This window comes from Onychomys torridus, chromosome 18 (genome assembly GCF_903995425.1).
Source record: "Onychomys torridus chromosome 18, mOncTor1.1, whole genome shotgun sequence".
NCBI lineage: Eukaryota > Metazoa > Chordata > Mammalia > Rodentia > Cricetidae > Onychomys > Onychomys torridus.
The window spans coordinates 35,192,558-35,197,648 of NC_050460.1; the positions used below are offsets into that span (position 1 = coordinate 35,192,558).

Genomic DNA, 5,091 nt, shown 5'->3' on the forward strand with positions numbered 1-5,091 from the left:
TTGAATCTTTATGGATCTCCTTCCATGCTGGTGATTGCTGTGGGTTATAGGTGTTGCAGCTGGGTGGGACTATTTAATTACTCTCCTCCCTTGTCAACTTGCATAGTATTTCTTGTAACCATGGAAGCTAGACCACAGGAGAGAGGCTTTCAGGTCAGATTCAGCATGACTCATCCAAGTCCTGTGTCCTAAGGGTGCAGTGTCTTCAGCAGTAGATGCTTACCCACAACTGTAGAGCGGTAATCAAGTGCTGCCTTGAGAATTTTGATCTAAAGAGAAGTGAAACCAATTAGCAGATAAATGGATGGACCTTGACAAGATTATATTGAGTGAGGTCATTCAGAGCCAGAAAGACAAACACTGTATGCTCTCATCTGTGGTTCCTAGCTCCAGATCTTCAGATGAGAGTATACAACATGGGGCAGCATTAGAAACTAGGAAACTTTAAAGGGACTCTGGTGAAACAACATCACCAAAAGCAAGTTGGGGAGGAAAGGGTTTACTTGGCTCACACTTCTACATCACTGTTTATACTGAAGAAAGTCAGGACAGGAAATTCAAACAGGGCAGGAACCTGGGGAGGAATAGATGCAGAGGCCATGGAGGGAAACTGCTTACTGGCTTGCTCCTCCCAAGGTCTTGCTCACCTTGCTTCCTTATAGAACCTAGGACCACCAGCCCAGGGATGGCACCACCCACAATGTGTTGGGCCCTCTCACGTCAATCACTGATTTTAAAAAATGCTCCGCAAGCTTGCCTACAGCCAGACCTTGAAGCATTTTCAAAACTGAGGTTCCTCCTCCCAGATGACTTCAGCTTGTGTGAAGTTGGCACAACACTAGCCAGCACAGGGGCCATAGGTAGGGGAGAGGGGAGTTTGAGAGGGGAATTGTGGGATACAGGTGCTATGAAGTGGGAAATGGAAACATGGGGAGAGGGCTTCAACTGGCAGGGAGGGAGGTCGTTAACACAGAAGGAGAAAGAGGGAGAAAGGGACAAGTCACACCAAGGCTGTTTGATAAAGACTCGAGGAATCAAATTATTTCATATTTACCTAAAATTATATGCATTACATATAAGGTATATGTGTGTACATCTTAAAGGAAGTTAAGCCACTTGGGTTGATGATGCCTCCAACGAAAACCACAGACTAACAAAAGCCCCACTCCTAAACATGAACCACAGTAGTCCGAGCACCCCTCCACCCCAACAATGTATTTTCAATACTGAAAAATGAGGTGTGACACTAGTTAGGAAAAATTCCAAATAACTTACCTTGGCTGATTGTGACAGAAGCAGAAGACAGGCTGCTGCACTCCCAAGGGTCCTTTCTGGGGAAGTTAGAGACTGGAGCTGAGCTTCCTGCCTTCCCTGAGTTGGTGAGTGAGTCAGTAACATCTTCCCAGTTCCAGGCTCTATGACCCAGAGCTGGGGACTGCTGTGGCTTGTAGCATTTGAAGAAATGTAATTCCACAGGAAGAGTCATGGGAACCCCAAACTTAAAGAAACCTCGGGAGGCCCCTTTGTTCTAAGAAAGTAAAATGACAGCCAGAAGCACCATGGCTGAGCCTTTCTGTGTCAGGCTCCGGGCTGAGGCCTCTGACTCTCTGGTGTTTGCTTCTCCCTGGGACCACATAGATATGCATTGTGCCATTTATTTTCTAGGTGGATGCTCAGACATGAAACATGGCTTATAGAGAGCGTATAGCTGAGACATGGCTCTTATTTATTTTTAATAATTTTATAAGGGAAAACACACATTCTCTAAGGACTGAACGCTAAGTGAGCCTAATGTTTTGTGAACTGATCTCGTACGACAAAGCAACCATTTACAGCTGTTATTAATAGCTGCTGTTCTGATCATTTTTAATTGATATTACCAAGAGTGCTTCACCATTCCAGAACTGACATGCCTTATTATGTATGTATATTGTGTATAAAGTTTCAAAGGCTCAGGGGTTGAGGATTTGGTCTGTAGATGGTAGATGCAAGCACTGAGAGGTGGTTTGGATCAGAAAGATTCTGATCAGACTTAGTGGGTTATTCCAGTGACAGATTCACAATTTGAAGGTATTATTGGAAGATGATTGAAATTCAGAGGTGGAATGTAGTTGGAAGAAGTGGGCCACTAGTTGTGTGGAATTGTGACCTATAGAAATTTATTTTATTTTATTTTTTATTTTTTTAGTTTTTTGAGACAGGGTTTCTCCATGTAGTTTGGGTGCCAGTCCTGGATCTCACTCTATATACCAGACTGGCCTTGAATTCACAGAGATCCGCCTGCCTCTGCCTCCTGAGTGGTGGAACTAAAGGAGTACACCACCATGACCTGGCACTTGAATCTTTTATACATCACTTACTTGAATATTAAAACATTTTTGGTCCCTGACAAACTTCAGTATTTCCTATATTTTAACTCATATTTCATTGAGGATTGGCAATATTGAAGATATATTTAATCTCAATAATTTCATAATATCTCTTATGGATAGCACATCTGTATCCTTTGCTGCATTTGTTTTGTGGAGATTGCTAATGGATAGTAAACACTGATTCTATGTTGGTAATTCCTGTTGCAAATATTTCCTCTAAGTTTTCCTAACCTCAATATTTTTAAAAAAATGTATTTTATGTGTATGAATGCTCTGTCTGCAATGTATGCCTGCATGCTAGAAGAGGGCATCAGATCCCTTTATAGATGGCTACAAGCCACCATGTGGTTGCTGGGAATTGAACTTGGGACCTCTGGAAGAGCGGCCAGTTCTCTTAACCTCTGAGCCATCTCTCCAGCCCATGAAACTTTTATTATACCCAGCTCTTCTTTCCTATACAAAGATTTTCACTTTCAGGTCATCAAAATCACGGTTTCCTTTACTGCCTTCTCATTATGCTAAGATATCCTCCTATCAAGGGTTATAAAAAACATCTTCCATCAGATTAGTGAATACCCTGACTATCATCATAGAGCCTTCATCCAGTGGCTGATGGAAACAGATGCAGAAATCCACAGCCAAGCACCAGGTCGTGCTCTGGGAGTCCAGTCCAAGAAAGGGAAGACAGATTATATAAGCGAGGTAGGTCAAAATCATGATGGGGAAATCTACAGAGACAACTGAATCAAGCTTGTAGGAACTCAAGAACTTTAGAGTGACAGCTGTGGAATCTGCATGGGACTGGATAGGCCCTCTGTATTTGGGGAGACAGTTGTGTAGCTTGGTCTTTTTGAGGGGCCCCTGGCAGTGGGATCAGGTTCTATCCCTGGTGCATGAGCTGGCTTTCTGGAGCCCATTACCTATGGTCTGATGCCTTGCTCACCCTTGATGCAGGGGGAAGGGGCTTGGTCCTGCCTCAACTGAATGTACCAGGCTTTGCTAACTCCCCATGGGGGAATTTACTCTTTTGCAGGAGAGGATGGGTTGGGAAGGAGGCTGGGGGGAGTGGAAGGAGGGATAAGAGGGGGGTCTGTGGTTGGTATGTAAAATATAAAAATATAAATAAAAACTTAAAAAAACTTCTTTAACTTTAACTTTATTTTTCCATCTCTGACTCTGATTTAGCTAAGGCATCTGCTTACTATAAGGAGTAATTCAGATTAGAAGTTGGGGTTGACTCATCTGTTTGGGGTCTAGCTTCTTATCTAGGATGTGTCTGCTCTAGGGAGTAGGCCAGATTAGAAGTTGGGTTTGACTCATTTGTCTGATCCCTATCTCCACTTTCTTCATCATCCTCTCTGCTGCAGACAGTCAGTCCTGAAGGCTCCTATTGGTGAAATTAAAAATTAAAGCCCGGCTAGCTTAGTCGGTAGAGCAAGAGACTCTGAATCTCAAGGTCGTGGGCTCGTGCCCCACGTTGGGCACCAGATATTGGTGAAATTATTAAGGCCACTCCACATAGTTAAAAGGGAGGTTTATTTTGTGGGGTAAATTACAAATGAAGGGATAGGTTATAGGGTCTGGCAAATGTATGGCGCAGTTCGCTGGAGAACTCTGCTCGGTCTACCTCCTGCGTCCAGCGTCCCAGAACCAAGAGAGAGCTCCCTCTTGTTCCTGGGTCTTCCGCTTCCTCCTCTGCCCCGCCTTGTGGGCGTGACCATTACCGAAGCCTCACTGGGGGTTGGAACTTCCAGGCCAGTGCTGGGATGGCTATCCACTACAGGCTCCCTTCTCTGGGACCATTCTTTCATTCCTGCAGTAGAATCTCAGAGCCAAGCATGTGCAACACACACACACACACACACACACACACACACACACACACACACACACACGTGGGGTGGGGGGTGGGGCAGGCATCTTTGTTTTACCTGTTGGGATAAGATCAGAGCTTGTAATCCGACCCAGCATATGCTGGTTACAGTTTTCAAGAGCATCTTGGAGAAGGTATTCACTGCTCACTGACCAAAGACCTTTCTTGGTCATCTTGGAGCTTGAATGAAATGAGAGGATCGCACTATAAATAGCTCCTTGGTATGTATGGAATTTTTCTTTCTTATTGTGTCTGAAACACCATGGTGATTTCGCTCAGTGTTTGTGGTTTCAGGTGCTAGATTAAGTGTTTCTCAATTTTAAGTGCCCTAAGATAAGCCACTTGCCACAGTCAGTAAGAGGCAAACTCCCCAACCCCATTCTAGATGCAGTAGATCTGCTAGAGTGTGTGAGACTCACTGATATTACATGAGTGTTCAGGACACCCCCATAGGGTCATGGACACAGAATGGTGAGACACACACTTCATGCTCTGCTGGAGGGCAGGGTTGATATGAAGCAGAAAACTAGGGCTGCTGGGTAAGATGATTCAGCTTGTAAGGCACTTGCATCCAAGTTTGATGACCCAAGTTCAATCCCAAGGACTCACATGGTGGGGGTAGAGAATGGACTCCAGCAAGCTGCCCTCTGTGCACTGGACACCCCCCCCCCCATTTAAAGATGCAAATAAATAAACAACCTTTCTTGGGTGCCAAAACATCCATAAGGCAAGGTGTGAAGGTGTGGCTCCAACCAGAGTTAGGATGGAAGAAGAAACCATGGCACTGACCAGATGAAAGGAAACAGGGAAAGCTGGTCTCTTTGTTCCTTCCCGGCTTCCGTCCTC

General features: G+C 44.7%; 1 non-coding gene across 1 annotated transcript; it reads left to right on the top strand.

Annotated features, from left to right (window-relative positions):
• The first annotated feature begins 3,783 nt into the window (after nucleotides 1–3,783).
• On the top strand, nucleotides 3,784–3,856 carry Trnaq-cug. The gene has a single exon. It is a non-coding gene; the product is annotated as a tRNA-Gln (tRNA).
• The last annotated feature ends 1,235 nt before the right edge of the window (nucleotides 3,857–5,091 follow it).